This window comes from Mus caroli, unplaced genomic scaffold (assembly GCF_978045245.1).
Source record: "Mus caroli unplaced genomic scaffold, Mus_caroli_1 scaffold_15, whole genome shotgun sequence".
NCBI lineage: Eukaryota > Metazoa > Chordata > Mammalia > Rodentia > Muridae > Mus > Mus caroli.
In genome coordinates this window covers 75,372,778-75,390,315 of record NW_028227270.1, presented here as the reverse complement: position 1 = coordinate 75,390,315, position 17,538 = coordinate 75,372,778, and the positions used below count along the sequence as shown (strand labels likewise).

General features: G+C 45.0%; 1 protein-coding gene across 10 annotated transcripts in view; it reads right to left on the bottom strand.

Moving 5' to 3' along the window:
- Atxn1 (ataxin 1) overlaps positions 1-17,538 on the bottom strand; it is a 405,898-nt gene that overhangs the window by 177,562 nt on the left and 210,798 nt on the right. The window lies entirely within an intron of this gene.

Genomic DNA, 17,538 nt, shown 5'->3' with positions numbered 1-17,538 from the left:
AGCAGATGGTGAGAGACGCCATGAGCCATGAGGCCATGAAGCCATGAAGCCATGAGGCCATGGAGTCATGAGGCCATGTGGAGAGTTTTTGCTAAGGGCCCCACACCAGCCTAAAAGTAGGTTCTCAGATTTGGGAAGACCTGCCTCTGCATGCCTGAGAGAAGACTGTGCATGCTCAGATGGCACCCACCCCCATGGGGCTGTCTGTCAGTCCCAGACCATGCCATCTAAGATGTAATTTTGGGTTCCGGGAAGAACAAGACTTAACTGAAAAGATGGCCAGAGACTGTACAAGCTGTGGACTCTGAGACACCCCAACCACACCTCTGACACTATCTTTAAAAGCAACACGTTATGATTTGCTCACACAGGAAGAGCCCCTTTATCCTCAAGACAGACAAGAGGATGATAGGAAGAGTGACAGGCCTGAGGGAGCCAAGTCCAGAGTCAGACCCAGCATGCTTCTCATCTCTGCCACCCCTAACTGAGTGATTCCAGCCAGGGGAGCCCTCTGCTTGTCTTCCTCATCTGCATAATGACCATGATCCTGCCAGCTGCTGTGTGCCTCTCTGGGAGTCCTACTATGTCACTAGGCATGCAGGAGAGACAATAAACAGAACAGCCCTGGCTACCCTTTAGCTCCACACACTGATATTTCTGTAACGAGAGGAGAGCAGTAGAGACAGCTTTAGAATCTGTCTGGATGCTAGAACCTGAATTTCACTGTCCGTATCCACACTGCCCTGATCTGATGACACAGATGAGGACAAAATAAAACTGTTTATGGTAGAGCAATTAGACGGTAGAGATGGAGGGAGGAACACAAGTGACAGAAATCAGAAAAAGCCCCTCTGAGAACTAGTATAAATATTTTCATTTACATGCCAGTTTCTTTCCTATGCCCATGGATACATCCAAGCATTTGAAATAGAAATAAACCCCATACATACATACATAATTATTTTAAACATATTTTAGGGTATTCATATCATTTTGCTAACTGATGTTTTATAGCTGATAGATTAAAACCCTCTTTTGACACCAATACTTTTATCTATGTCTCTTTTCAAAAAAACAAAACAAAACAAAACAAAACAAAACAAAACAAAACAGGACATTAGGTAGCCCAGGCTAGCTTTGAACTTGGTATGTATATAAGAATGATCTTCAATGTAAGGTCCTTCTGCCTCTACCTCTAGAGTGATATGATTACAGACCACCACACCTAGTTTATTCTAGGGATCAACCCCTTGTGCAAGCTAGGCAAGCTCTCTGCTAAGTGACCTACAGCCCCAGCCTTATATCAGAAAATGTTTTAAAGGACTGCAAGAATATTGCTTTGGAAGAACAAGGCAATAAAAATTTACTTGTTGAACACATAGAATCCATTCAAGTATCCACATTCATCAGAAATGACTGCACACCTCAGGAGCATTTGTCTTCTTCCTCTCCTCTGTTTTTCAAGATTGGAAAGGCAGATTGTTTAAATATAGTAAGTTTTAACAGTAAAGAAAAATCAAGAAAGAAAGAAAGAAAGAAAGAAAGAAAGAAAGAAAGAAAGAAAGAAAGGAAGGAAGGAGGAAGGAAGGAAGGAAGGAAGGAAGGAAGGAAGGAAGGAAAGAAAGAAAGAAAGAAAGAAAGAAAGAAAGAAAGAAAGAAAGAAAGAAAGAGAAAGAAAGAAAGAAAGAAAGAAAGAAAGAAAGAAAGAAAGAAAGAAAGAAAGAAAGAAAGAAAGAAAGAAAGAAAAGGTTTGTTTGGGTTTGAGTAGGAGAGCTCAGAAGAATACAAACTGGCACATATACCACAGGAAATGAAATCCCATCTCACAATGATCAGTGAGCACTAGGAGATGCTGAACGGGGGCTAGAGATGACAGGTAAAAGGAATGCTTAAGGAAGTAGGAAATCATACCTCTAACCTTAAGCAAATGGCCCCACTGATTACCCCAGCACGGCAGAGCAACTTCATGATATAGAGAGAAGCGAACTGAATCCTGCAGAGTCTTGAGTGGCTCTGTATTTGGAGTTGAGAATCTAAGTACAGGACTCTGGAACACTCCACATTAAGATAGATAGGTTATTGAATGTGGGACTATTTGTTGACTACTAGTTGTTTGGTTGCCTCTGGTTATCAAGGCTGTCGCACTCTAACAATGATCAGACAAAATTCAGACAAAGGCCACTTTTTTGAGAGTCCAGGGAGCAAATGTATGGCCCCAGTTGTCCAAGGGTGTGGAGATGTGTCCTCCAAATATAGCCAGTCCTTTCAAGGTATTCCTGACACTGTTTTTAACTGCAGGCAAGAAATGGGGGTGGGGATTTGGAGGGAACAGCAGAAAAATAGGGTACACCAAGGCACCAATAAAACCTGGAGAAATAAAGTTTTATTTGTGAAACCAGAGATGACAGGAGATAACAAGTGAGAGCCAATGGCATGAATCCCTCTAAACAGATGTATGGTCTGAAGGATAGGTCTAAGAATGAACCGGTCATGTCATGGTGTTGCTGTGACCACATTTCTAGGAAGGGTTAACTTGGGGTGGGGGGAAGACACACCCTGAATGTGGGTAGCTCACCACCTACGAACTTGGGTTCTGGATTGAATAAACTGGGGGGGGGGAGCTAAATGAACACCCAGTTTCCCCTGTTTCCAGATCCACACCATGTGACCAAGCAGCCTCACACGCCTGAAGCCACACCCCAGACCCTTCCATCCTCTCCTGGGTATGATGGCTGTGCTCTCAAACTGTGAGCCCATATATAAGCCCTTCTCCCTTAAACTGCTTCTTGTCAGGTATTTTGTCACAGCAGAGAACATCAAGAAGCATGAGATCTTCCCTCTGTGGTTTTTAATCCCTGTTTCAGGCAATACAGTCTCAGTAACAGTTGACGGCGGTGGAGCCTTTTCTTGGAGAGACTGCCGATGAGCTAAAAGCTCAGATATTGGGCAGTGGACAGAACCTCCAAGAGCCTCTTTTTTTGACAGCGGACCCTAGGTCTTTCTGAATCATGGAAAATGGCTTTAATTACTTGCCCCAAATCTTAGATAGGGTACAATCCAGGAGCTGGTAGCATGTCTCTAGTAGTGAACTTCTATTAGGGACAGGGTTTTGCTTTGCCCAGGGACAGAGTAGCAAATGATCAGGCCCCGCTGTGGAATAGATACTGATCCTTTGTGCATTTAAACTTGAATGACACAGAGAGACTTACGTTTGCCTTCAGAGCGCCCTTCCAAGGCTTTGGAGGGTACACAGCCTGGGTCTCTGCAGACCCAGCCAAGTAAAACTGTGCTTCGGAGCACAAGACGCTCAGCCCCATCTGTGTCTCTGATGTCATCTAGAAACTGCTGCTGTGTTCTACAGCCGCAGTGAGTTTGGGGTCTGCTGACCACTGTACGTCCACTGTACTCAGGACTTTAAATGTTCTCAAAGTCCTGCAGATGGAAGGGTCAGTCTCCAGAGTGAGGCTAAGGGGGGGGGGGGTGTGGGGTGGGGGGGTATGATAGAGCCTGAAGAGGCAGGGATTAGATAAAGAAAAAAAAAAAAAAAGAAAGTCCTTAGGTCACTAGCATGTACCCTAGGGGAGGACTCCAGGACCCTCCCCTTCCTTTTCTCTTTGCTCCTGGCCTGTGAGGTGAGCAGACCAGCTTAGCCATGTGCTCCCACCATGAGGTTTTGAGTTGCCACAGGCTCAAAACGAAGGGAGTGACTGATCACGGATGGAAAGCTCCAAAACTCTGAGCCAGCCTCACCCTTTTCTCTTTAAAGGGTTGATTATCTCCTGTGTACAATAGAGTGATAGAACCTTGTTGACATATTATCTCGTATGGTCGGAGAAAGCTCAGATCCTGGCTGTTGGCGATTAACATTTAATGAGCAGCTGATAAGATTCGGCTGTCCTTTCCAGCCCAAACGAAGTTTCTCCACTAGTAAGTTCTACTCGTCCCATTGCATGGAGAAGCAAAATGGGGCTCGTGACAAGTGGCCCATCTGGGTCACATAACACTAAGTTTGTCAGCTTCACCCCGAAGGGAAAAGCTGAGCTCCCCTGTTCCCTGCATTATTATTTCTTCTTCTTCTTCTTCTTCTTCTTCTTCTTCTTCTTCTTCTTCTTCTTCTTCTTCTTCTTCTTCTTCTTCTTCTTCTTCTTCTTCTTCTTCTCCCTCTCCCTCTCCCTCTCCCTCTCCCTCTCCCTCTCCCTCTCCCTCTCCCTCTCCCTCTCCCTCTCCCTCTCCCTCTCCCTCTCCCTCTCCCTCTCCCTCTCCCTCTCCCTCTCCCTCTCCCTCTCCCTCTCCCTCTCCCTCTCCTTCTCCTTCTTCTCCTCCCTCCTTCCTCTCTCCCCTTCCCTCTCCCCCCTCCCCCTCCTCCGCCTGGGCTACAGGATGAAATATTACATCACATGTACAAAGCAATAAACAATAACTATGCTTCTCTAAGCAATACTGATGGCATCCACAGGTCACCAAAATAAACAAATAAGAAAATAAAAAGTTTTAAATAGTCTTGAAAGTAAAAGGCTAACCTAAGAAAAGGAGGGGGGTTAGTGGGAGGAGAAGGGGGCCAGAGAGGGTAACCATGAAATGAATATGATCAGAGAATATGATATACAGGTACAAAAATGCTGTATTAAAACACATTGTTATGCACAGTTAATATATACTCATTTAAACATTTTTAAAAGGAATTAGTCCAATTAATGACAAAACCCAGAGAGGTTCCCGGATAGCTAAGGCCAGATAAGAATGTAAGTGAGCAAACGCATGGAATTCCACAAGACGCAGACTGTTGTAAGTATGCCTTTAGCTGAGATGTTTATTGACTAGGGAGGTAATGATGTGTTGTTGATTTTGGTGAGCATAAAGGGCTGAAATCCAGCTGCACAGCAAAGACAACTGAGGAGTTGGAAAGGGGTCCCAAGCTCTTCAGAGCCTGATGCTTGGGTCCTAGTGGCTTCTGCTAATTAACAAACACTGGTCACATGCCTCTCACTTACCAGCGTGACAATAACACAGTAGCAACAGTCACCCTTCGCCCTGCTAGAGAGTGAAATTATTTGCAAAAGAGGTTAAAGGTGGAAATCAAGAGTGCCACTTAGGTTGAGTGAAAGAAAAAAATGTGGGATAAGATCATATGTGCACATGTATGTGTCCACATGCATATGTCTGTGGTGGTGCTTCCTACCACAGAATCAGGGATGAGGGCAGGAGGATCAGGAGTTCCAAGGCCAGCCTCTGTTACTATAATGAGCTTGAGGCCAGCTTAGGTTCAGGATACCCTGTCCAGTCCCGTCTTTCATCAGTCAATGCATCTTCAGGAGCCCTAGTCTAACATTTATTATACTCCAACTTCTAAAGCTTCTTAAGCACTGATGTGATACCAGGAGAGGTGACTCACACGTGTAACCTCAGGCGACAGTGTAACCCGCTAGGATTTCTCTTCCAGATCTTGCTCGATATATAGTGGATTTTTTTTTTTTAGTTATTTTTCTTTAAAAATGTTCCCAAAATACCATTTCCAGATTGAGTTTTAAATGGCAGCATTGGAAATAGAGTGATGGTGGGAAGAAATGCTTTGAAAAATAGGCTTCTGTGGTCGGTACAACAGCAAATGTATCTTGGTGTGTGTGTGTGTGTGTGTGTGTGTGTGTGTGTATGAGAGAGAGAGAGAGTCTTCACTCAGTTTAAATTGGGTTGCCCATATGAATGAATCTATTAGATAAGAAACACATAAATAATATGTATTTACCCAGAGGTTATAAATGAAAGAACTGAATGAATTAAAATGTATCCATAATATCCAGTGCTTCCCCTCCCCCCCCCACCATGGCCAGTGTTCTCGAACTGTCGCAGTACTCATGCATTCTTTGTGTTTGGGTTATTAGCATCGTGCTTAGGTCAGATGGAAGTGCGCTCATCTGCCACGCTTTGATAACTGAAGTAAAATGCTGATGGAGATCGTTTAGGACCGTCTCTCTGCTGTTGATTGCATGCTTGTGGCTCATAATCAGAGTGATGCACAGTAATTGTTAGACTCACTTGCCAGGGCTACATTTTTGTGTGGAAGCAACTGTCAGCACTTTAGGCCCCGTTGTTCTGCCCGAAGAAAGCTTGCCTGGCACCCACTGGGTTGCTAAGGGGAGACTTCGCTGAGTACCATGGATAAGTTCGCTGCCACTCTTGTTTGCTTACCCTTGGCAGTAACTACCTGAGAAGGGACTGTCTGCTGACTTAGTGGCAGCTGGTTCTTTTTGTGTCTGACAGAATACTAGTGTGTGGAGCCTTGACTAAAGAAGAAGAAGGAGGAGGAGGAGGAGGAGGAGGAGGAGGAGGAGGAGGAGGAGGAAGAACTAAGCCCAGGCTGACCCACCCCTTCATTAATGCTTTAGCTCCCATCTCCTGAATACTGAGATTATAGCCTAGACTACCGAGTCTGGCTACTTTCATGTTTATTCATTTATGCATCTCTTTCATCTCTTTTTCAGACAGGGTCTCACTAAGCAGTCCTGACTGACCTAGAACTAACTATGTAAAACCAGGCTCTAGTTCTCCTGCCAACTGCTGCTAGTGCTGAGGTCAGAGAGATGTGCTATCATGGCAGGCTGGGTCCTCTTAGTCTTTATGTGAACTTTTCTTGAGCTAGGAGCTAATTAGATAATATAGAAAAGGCACACCCCTTCTGGCATCATTACCTTGCTGTTGTTATCTTTTATGAAAGTCAAAGTGAAGGGCTTGAGAGATGGCTCTTTGGTAGGGCACTTGCTCAGCATGTAGAAGGTACTGGGTCCAGTCCCCTTTACCACAAAACAAAGATCAAGTCTCATCAGGCCATTACCTGTGCATCATCCTTGAGCTTAGATGCTTGATAAGCTTGTTAGCACCCCAAATGCTAAAGCTGTCTTGATTGTTTTCTTGCCTTTGCCAACTGCCAGAGGACAAGTGTTGAGTTCTGCCAATGTGATGCCATCCAAGGCGAGAGCCAACTCGGCTTGCCTCAAGAAGGGCTCCAGTGTACAAGGAGGTGCATGTTAGTAGGGTTTCATAACCACTGGGCAACTACAACACAGTCAAAAATCATATTTGTGATTTGGGGAATAGAGAAATATATTCTTACTGGTATTTGTCAATCGTATCAAATGCTGAGCGCAGCCTACTGTGTCCCAAATAACCCGTCTTATCTGTCCTCTTCCCTCTCCTAGGACAGCCTTTGCCTGCCACACACTGGAAGTCTGTCCTCTGAAGCCTCTTCCGCTATGGATAAGGACAGGCCAGGACAGGCAGCAGAGATGCTATCAGAGAGTCCAGGGACCCATCTCAAAGCTGCTGGTTTGGGAAAGAGTGAAGGGAAACCTGACTGTGCCTTCCAAGGCTCCGCATGAATAAGGAGATTCAAAGGCCCATTTTTTTATTTCCTTGCTTCCCTCTCTGTGGTAAACATCTTTTCATTTTTAGCTCTGTCCAGGTACAAGGAAGGAAGGGAGGGAAAGGAGGGAGGGGGAAGGGAGAAGGAAGAGAGGAAAAGGGGAGGGAGAGAGGGAAAGAGGAAGGGAAGCAGGGAGGAGAGGAGGGAGGAAGAAAGAAAGGAAGAAGAAAAAGAAGAGAGAGGTAAGAGAGAGAGAGAGAGGGAGGGAGAGAGAGAAAAGAGGGATGGGGGAGGGAGGGGAGGGGAGGGGAGGGGAGGCAAACAGGAAAATAGCCTACTAGCTCCAAGGTCCAAGTGTTTTACTCCAAACTTCCTACTGACAATATTATGCAGTCATGGCAATTTAGAGGAAAATTGGAACCTAATGAGAAAAGATAAGAGAGGAACACAGATCAAGGGAGTCCTGAGAATCAGCCCCAAATTGTGCCACCAAGACCTAGGGGTTCTCTGAGCTTATTAATACAAGCTACCTTCCACTCAGGGGCATGTGAAGTAATTGCAGTCGTTTCTTTAAAATCATTAGTCACCCTCATAGAGACTTACCTCTAAACAAGGGCATTCTGTAACCAGGAATCCGTCTATACGGTTTTGTCACCCGATAGACCTCAAGGTCAACAATTAGAGTAACTTGATAAGAATGCCCTCAGCCACCCACTATAGCACAGTGGTGTCCCTGATCGATACAGGAGCTCTGCATAACATCCACCCAGCCTTCTCCAGGGAGTTTCCTGCACAGATCAGAAGCAAATTATACCCTTAAAGGCAGATGACACACCAAGGCAGAAGGATGCTTTCTGCAAAGTGAAGCCTTTGTTCTGTGCAAGGGGTGCCAATCCAGCTCAGAATAGGGAGGGAGAACAGAATACATTCGAGGGAAGCATGGTGGGAGGGGGGGACTCTCTTTTCTCTACCTGGTGATTCCCTAGGTTTCCATTTGAGTGCCTGGGAGGGTTAATCTTCAGTACCACACAAGTCAGGTGTGGTGGGGAACTTCTACAATCCTAGCATGTGGGAGGGGAAGACAGGAAGATGAGAAGTTCAAGGGAATCTCTGGCTACCTAGTGGGTTTGAGGCTCTGAGAATACATGAGATCCTGTCTCAGAAAAAGAAAAAAAAAAAAAAACCACAAATGACTGTCATGCTGATTACTAAAAAACAAACAAACAACAAAAAAAAAATAAAAAACAAAACAAAAAACAGATTCCCCCATTTAAAAACTTGCCCCACAGCATGGATCTCCGTTATAAAGCAGGAAAAATGTCAGCAATGATAATGTATGTTGTATAGTGATTCCCATATGATAGACTCTAGTCTATTAACAAATGAGAATTAGCTTAGCATTTCCAACATTCTAGGGAAATGGACTGCATTTTTACTGTCCATTGAACAGCTAGGAACACCAAGGCATAGAGGCTTGAGTAAGACTCACTTGAAGGAGCGGCATGGTGGAGGGACCATAGCTGTTTTTAAACCCAAGAGATTAGACACACGATTATTAAATTGTCTAGTTAACAACTGCTGCAGCCTCATTGATGCTGGTATTCGGAGCTTTACAAACTATATATTTCTGTCTATGCTTTATATATCAGCTTGAAATAACCACTCTGCATGTGTAATCTCTCTCCCAGTGGAGGCTGTAGAGACCCACGCGTGCTTGTGTGTGAGATGAAGGGATGATTCGACAAGTCATCTTTTAAGTCATCTCACAAGATAGAGCAAGAACCCCTGATAAGCCTCACTTCCAGATAAAGGAGGTGAGGTTTAAGGAAATCGCATGACTCGTCTAAGGTCATGCTGCTTTGCACACAACCTCTCCCACTACATACATACCTTTGGTTTTCAAAAAAATACAAAACCCATGGCGTTTTTTTTTTTTTTTTTTTTTTTTTTTTTTGCAGAAACATTTATATAACTGTGACATACAGCAGAGCTAAATAAGCAAGCTGATCTCATAGAGAGACTGAAGGAGCCTGAAGCCCGAAGGCTTGTGGGAGACAGAAAGGATTTGTATAAAGTCTTTGGGGACACCTCTAGGACCTCTTTATCCACAGCAAAGAGAAATAGAAGGATGGCCTTGACCCTAACTCCACTGAAACTAGAAGAGAGGGGTAACCTGTTACCTTCCTTTATGTCCCACTGATATCTCTAACCCTAGGGAGAAAGGCAAGAGCCCTCTGGCCTGGCTCAACCATTCAAGCATTTCTATTTCTTTCTAGGGATCTAGTCTGTGCCTGTTCCTTTCCAGCCCTGAGGGATTTTCCTACTGACCTCCAGAAACCCACAACCCTTGGTGGCCTGAATATTCATCAGTAGTTGGGGTGGAAGTCAAGGTGTGACCACGGGTTTTGAGTGCTTGTTTACCAGGACTGAAAAGCCTTGAACCCAATCTGAGCTCCTTTCAAGGAATGATAGAAAGTAGAGCAGGAAGACATGGGGGGGGAGGGCATTCTGCAAAATGTATAAGTACCGGAGGTTCACAATGACTCCCCAAAGGCACAAAGCCACGGAGGTTACAGAACATCAGAGAGGTGGGGACTAGTCCTCCGCCCCAAGAGTCTTCAGCCAGACTCCTCACTTAGACAAGGAAATTGTGCCCCACCCAGGAAAAGTGCCTTGGCCAAAGTTGCACATTGGCATGGCTGACTCTAAAGGTTTCTGACATCTTACCAGTGAGCAGCCAAAACTCAAAGAAGAATGAGAGTGTGAACCTCAGGGGAAGCTAAAGAAGGCTCTGGTGATGCCAAGTGATGCGAGAGAGTCAAATACTCTGATTGAAACTGAAGTCATATGTGCTTCTATGTAAAACCAGCTCTTATGGGTCTCCCGGGGGGGGGGGGGGGGATCCATCACCTGGAATTACTTGAAGGCTTGTCAAGTGCTTTAAGGCTCTACAAGGAGAGGTGTGATACTGAGAGACAGGAAAAGGGGGCTAACCTTTCCCCACAGATTGAGTTCTGAGTTCCTTTCAGATGTCTAGTGGGTGAGGGAGTGGGGGGGGGGGCGGCTGCTTCTGGAAGGGAGGCCCTGTGCACACTCATTAGCATACGCTCTCCACAGTTGATTCAGATGAGATTCCATCACAGAAACCTATTTATGCATTCCTTAATATAAATCTAAATTGCTCTCTTCAAATAGCAGAGAGCGCTAAGCTTCAGCAAGGGAAGGAGAAGTGGTGGCATTAGGAGTCAGGCTGCAGTTTCATCCTGCCTTCCACCCTGTCGTCATCCTGTCTTGACAGCCTTAACTTACACACTTCACTGAGCTCACCCCAGGACTCAGGGAAAACAGGCTTTCTCCAAGGCAGACACTAAGTTGTACTCAATGCTCTGGAGCAGTAGGGGGCAGTCATTGGTAAGTGCTAGGAGGGCCCTGGTGTATTGCCAGCAGAGAGACACACTTCAGGACCACTCAGTTGGCAAATGACCCCATGCTCTGCAAACATGAGGACCTGAGTTCACCCAAGAACACATGTTTCTAGGTGTGGTGGCATGTGCCATGTGCTTGTAACACCAGCCCTGGGGAGGCCAGGCAGGAGATTCCCTGGGACTGACTGGGCCACCAGCTTAGCCACTCAAGAGTTTCAGGCCAAGGAGAGTCCATAGTCTCAAAAAATAAGATGGGTGGTACCCTGAGAAACAACACGAGAGGGTGTCTTGAAATTGTTCTCTGACCACATCCATGCATAAACACACACAAGTGTGTGTGCATATATATATACATGTATACATATATACATATACCTATATATATACACATATACCTATATATATATGAACATGTACATACATAGCACATGAATACATACATACATGCATTCACATACATACATATACATACACACATGAACACAATACACACATGTACACACATACAGAGTTTCACAAATATACACATGCACATATATACACATATTTACACACATAGACATACACATATATACACATGTACATACACAAATATGCATATATATACACTAATGTATATACATACATATGCATGTACACACACAGATACACATTCACACACATGTATACTTCCTGCAAAGAAAAATGCCAACAATGCCAAGCCACACACCTTGCCACTTCTGAAGTGTAAACCTAGCCTGGTTCACCAGGAGCTGCACACACTCTTCACAGACATGGAGCATTTATTTAACACAGAGGGTTTGGAACTGAAAAGGTGGGGAGTTACAAATATGGGGCAAGCAGTGTGGAGCTGTGGCTTCGGTTCTGCTCATCTCTTCCCTGTCCCGAGGCCACCACATCATTCCGGGCCGGGGGTTGGGCGGGGGAGAAGTAAGCAAGGAGGCCACTGTGGCTTGGTGTCTATTTCCTGAGGAACAGTTGTTTATGGTGCCTTTTGCCACATATGGAAAGACAGCAACACTGGAACCTGACTAAGCTCGGACACAGAAGCACTGTTTCTGTTCTCTTCATTTGGGATGGGACAAGGCAACCCACCATACACCTGCTCACAGGAAAACACAAAAGTCCGACATCACACCCTAAACCAAGGTCCTGTGAGCTTCACAGGAGAGTACGCCAGGAGGGAAAAAATGATCGCTTACCTATGTGCTAATCTTCTAAATGGCCCTTGAATCACAGCCCTGTGATTCAAGGCCTAAGCATTGATCTTTAGTGTTCTGGGCATCATGATTTTAACTACTAGTTTTTAGATTCTTATATTTGGAGTATTCACTTGCCTGCAGTGTCCGAGGAGGTCATGAGGGGGCAGTATGTCTCCTGGAACTGGATTCACAGAAGGTTATGAGTTACCACATGGGTCATGGAAACTGAACCCAGGTCCTCTGTAAGAACAAGTGCTCTTATCTGTGGAGCCATTTCTCCAGCCCCTAATTTATCTTAAACCTTGTCTTTTACATTATTCGTTTGTTTGTTTGTTTGTTTGTTTGGGTGGGGGCAGGCATGCTTCAACAGGCATGTGGAGGTCAGAGGACAATTTGTAGGGGGTGGTTTCTCTCCTTTCCTTGTGTATGTTCTCCATTTTAAACTCAATTCATCAGGTTCGATGCCAAGAGACACTACCAGTTGAGCCATCTCTCTGACCCTCAACTATTTTCTCAAAATCCCCAAAGTCTGGCACAGCCAGGACTCTCTAGAGTGTCCGCCTTCTCAAGCATTGCTAGCTAATGCTTTTAGAGCTTTGTTCTTGAGTTTAAGCTGGTTGCTGAGCTCTGGGCTTGAGGCTAAACACCAATAACTCCTCAGAAGGTCACTAGAGACCCTGTGTGCTAGTCAGATCTGTGCTTAAAGCATCAAGAAGCTTTGGAATCAGAGAACTTGATTGTGGCATGTGAAATTACACAGAAATTCTATTTTCCTGGGTGTGGTGGCTCACGCCTGTAATTTCTGGCACAGAGAAGGCTGAGGGGGCAGGGGTAGGGGGTGAGGTGGGGGTGGGGAGGATCAGAAGCTCAAAGCCAGACACCGTTATGGTTTGAGTGTGACATACCTCTCATGGGCTCATGGGTTGAAACACTGGTTTGAAGTGGGCAATGTTGCTTTGGAATGCTGTGGAGCTTTTTGGAGACTGATTCTCAATGATGGAAGTGGGCCATTGGGGGCAGGCCTTGTGATTCATTGCCCGGTCCTACTTCTTGTCTGCTTCCTGTTTCTTGGTTGCAGACACAACTCGACCAACTGCTGTGCTTCTTCTACTGCCATGCCCTTTCTGCATGATGGTCTATATCCCTCCCTAACTCCTCCTACTGTAGGCTGCCTTTGTCAGCTGTTTTTATCACAGCAGCAAGAAAACTAACTAGTAAGGACCTTGTCCAGGCAGGGGCCAGGTGAGAGACAGGAACACCATATGAACAATTTCTTTTTTTTTACATTATCAAGTCTAGAACACAAAAAATGACTAGAGGTACAGAGGGCATTAGGGGCTTTAAGTCTTAGTACACCAGGCTGAGAGGGTCACAGAACAGCTTTGAGCCTTGCTTCCAAACCAAGAGAAACCAGAAGTCGATGGCTTGCTCCAACCTTTGGCCTTCTCTACCCTGTCTATCCCACACTCCTCCGTTCCTTGTCTTTCCTTGCCAGCAGGGACCAAGTGTGTTAGGAAGGCGGTGCCTTTGAGCCCTGAGGAATCTCACAATGGCCTTCCTCACACTGTTCCCACAGTAATCAGAGCCAGCTGTCCAGGCTGTGTCCAAGTTGTGTCTCAGAATCACACACAACAGGACCTCTGCTTGGGAACTTCAGCTCCAGACTCCCCCCACCCCCGCCCCCTCTGGAACTTTTTCTTCAAGTCAGCACACTCCTGGCAACCCATGAGTGAGTCCGTGATCCTGGGGGCTTCATGTCTGGAGTATAGCCATAATCATTTGACAATTCCCCACTAACAATGGCTGGAAGATCTAGAGACTTTAAGATCTTTGAACCTATACACACAGCTCTCTGTAGCGCCATGGGGTCCCCATCATATATAGACATGGGGTTTCCTCAAGCATTTTGTCACCTTCTATTACCATGGAAAAGCTAATGGGGCTTGGGTGAGGGTGACCATCTCAGAGGAGAGGGCAGGAAACTTGTAAGACACAGCCCTGTGCAGTCAGGATAATGAAGGGCTCCCTTTCGCCAGCAGCTGAACTATGCGGTCCTAATAAGGGAGGCTCCTTGAAAAGCGTTGCTTGTATTTTTAGCTTTTCTAAGGGAGGAAGGAGTTTTTGAATGGACAAAATGGAAAGGAATGCGGGGCAAGGGTGTGAGAGTGGGGTGGGGGGTGCTATGGAAACGGGGTGGGGAAGATCAGGAAAAACTCACAGCCTTAGTCAGGGACAGATAGGCAGCTTCCTCCTTTCTTGACAGATGAGCACAGCTGGGCTTCCTGACTTGTGTGACATGATGCTGAGGTCTTCTGGTCCAGACCCCAAGTGAAAAAGGAATTGGGGAAGGGAAATGCTTTATCTGAAAACAGGGCCAGTGCACACCACCTATGTGTAGCAATTGAACTTCCCCATTTTTGAGACAGGGTTTGACTGGGTAGCCCAGGTTAGTCTTGACTTCATTATGTAGCCCAAGACGGCCTCAGACCCCAGCCTCAACCTCTTGAGTGCTAGGATTACTTGAGAGCTACCACACCCAGTCTATTCCGGAGACAGCAAAGGAGGCCAGCCATAGAAAGAGCTTGACAACTGAGATTCATTTGATTGTGGCTCTAACTTTCCTATTCTCAAAGAAACACCCTGTCTAGACTAACAGACATCAGAAATCAATAACAGATGAATGGATTCCTCCTAAGTGACCTTATTATGTTCCTAGCGAAGTGAAGATGCCAGTCTAGGAAAAAAAAAAAAAAAAAAAAAAAGACCCTAATGAGTTGAAGAATCCAATGTGTGTATTCCAAAACTCAATGGGGATGCATAATTGCTGGAACTCGGAGTTCAGATGCCATCAAGTCTGTAAGGACTCTTCTAAGACACATCTCTATTTGCCTGCTAGCAAAATTGCAAGCTATGCAAGTAAACAGCCTTGTGGTGTGGTTAACACAGGCCCAGCGCTGACAAGGGAACACAACAGATAGTTTCCCAACTCGGAAATAGGACTAAAGGACTGTGCTATCCGAGAAGAGTTGCTGTGTTTTGTTTAATGGAACTAAATTTATGCCCATTTACATTGGGAGCAGGTGGCACAGGGTAGCATAGAAAGGCCTGAAAATATTCCTGCTTAGTGAATGCGGTTGTATGTATAATTAGCTGAGATTTATTTTAAAGCACTCTTATCTTCATGTTCTTTTGTGCAATTCAAACTGGTGAGGACTAAGGGGAGGCTTTTGAATTTATTATAAAAGTACAGCCATCCATCATATGATCTGCTAAGAAATAAAAAATGAGGCCAGGTATTAGGAGGCCTCCTGGAGTATATTTATTAGGCTCAGACAGAAGGGAAGGGCTAGCTTCCTTTCAGAGGAATGAGTCAGTTGCTGAACAATAGTCAAGGGGAGGAGGAGCCAGGGAAGAATTGGAGGCACATTTGAGAAACCTAACATTAGTTCATAGGAAATTTCAAACAAAGCTTCACAATGGAATGCCAAATATCCCTTACCCAGCATCAGGAAAGTGCTGACTCAGCATCAGGGGAGTGCTGACTCAGCATCAGTCAGTAAAGTGCTGACTCATGGCTGATCTTATACCTCCATGTGAATTCCTGGCCCATTGCTGAGTTCCTCAGCATTTCAGTAGGAAGCATACAATTGTAAACTCACTCAGCAGCCTGAGGTCTAACTCAGAGAACTCTAGGCTGAAGCCTGGTTGAGATCCAAATCTTCTCCTTAATGAATTAGGGGCTCTCTTCCAAGTCTTCTCCAGGCACCCCTCATGCCTCTTTCACTTTTGGCCCTTCCTCTGGTCTTTGGAATTGGGCCTTGGTCCTCAGTATTGGTTCAGAAAATACATGTTATAGAGGATGGAAATCCTGAGTTTCGATCTTAACTTTGTCACTTCCCCCATCCCCTTTTGAGGTCTCCCTGTCTTGACTGCTAAACAAGGACATGGAATTCCTGGGACAAGACACAATTCCTTGTGACTTAGTTATAATAGTTGACCATCATCTTCTAGCAGATTTTCAAAAGTACTTTCATGGACTTCACAAAAAAATTCTCAGGAGCCATAAAAAAACAAAAAACAAAAAACAAAAAAACAAAGAAATGAGATACTTTCTGTGAGATAGGATGTCATATGTTAATGAGTCAGGGGCTCGAATTACATAACCTCTCTGATTACTTTGCATGATGAGTTTATTTTTCCCATCTAAACTAGAACCAACTACCTCAACATGTTACACTGAAAGTTTCTTTAAACAAAACAACAACAACAACAACAAAAACCCAACCTAAATGTTTCACATAATATAAATGAACATTCTCCAAAGAGAAGGGAGACAAGATCTTGCCTGATGGGGAGGTCTCAGCATCCTTCAGAGAAACAACATGCAAACTACACACATACACACACACACACACACACACACACACACACACACACACACAGAGAGAGAGAGAGAGAGAGAGAGAGAGAGAGAGAGAGAGAGAGAGATTCCGATTCCTTCTCTCCTTACAGGCTTGCCCAGGAAAGCAGGCTTACAATAGATGCCAAATCTTCACAAGAAATGCCCAAGCCTGCAGAGAGAATCAGAAAATGAAGGGCTTTGCATAAGTGAGCTTTAAACGGCTGCTGCTCAACTGTCCTCCTTCCGTTCCTCAAACACTCAAAGGTGTAGTCTTAGGGGAAAGGACGGCAGAGTGAGGTAATTATAACATGAAGAAGCCTGGTTCCGAATAACCCCCAAGGCTTAAGATTAGACTTTAATGCATTTGCTTTCAGAAGCCAAACCACAGGAAGTATCATCTCTTGCAGTGTATGCTGCCAAGTCCTGCATACGATGTGCAGGAGCACCCATAAAGCCACGAGTCAGAGGGATAAAAGTTGGGTACAGAAAACTGGCCAGCCAACATGGGCTGATTTCCTGGGGTCATAATGAAAGGCCACAAACTAGGTGGTTCCAACAATGGAAGTGCATCATCTAGTTGTCTTAGGAAATGGGGGTCCTTAATGAGGTCTCAGCAAGTCTTCTCATCATGTACTTCCTAGGAGCAAGAATACTGGGAGGCAGGCTGCCCCATGCCGCTTCCTAACTTCCATGGTCTTCTTGTCATCTCCAATATTCTGAGACTCAGGGCAACCTGATGTCTTCCTTCACAAATTGTCTCCTTTCATCAGAACAGGGACCTCATGCTTACTTGCTCAGATGTGAACACTCTACTTCCAAAAAGACCTCATACATGATACTAGGGATGTTGGGGGTGCTAAGGGTTAGAGATCTAATATTGTGTGGGGATATAGTTTAGCAAGTGACACTAGTTATTTCAGGAATAGAAAGCAAGGAAAGCTTCTCTATGGAGATGAATGTTGTCTCATGGAACATGTCACCAATGCCCAATGAATTCACCAGACCTCAGTGGTTGAACGTCAAACCACAGGTAAGAACACACCTTAGTACGTCATCCCCTGGCTTGACTTCAAGCTTATTTATATTGTGTCCCTCCTAGATTCCTTCTCAGTTCTGGCCATGTAAATATCATGGATACATAGCAACATGGTT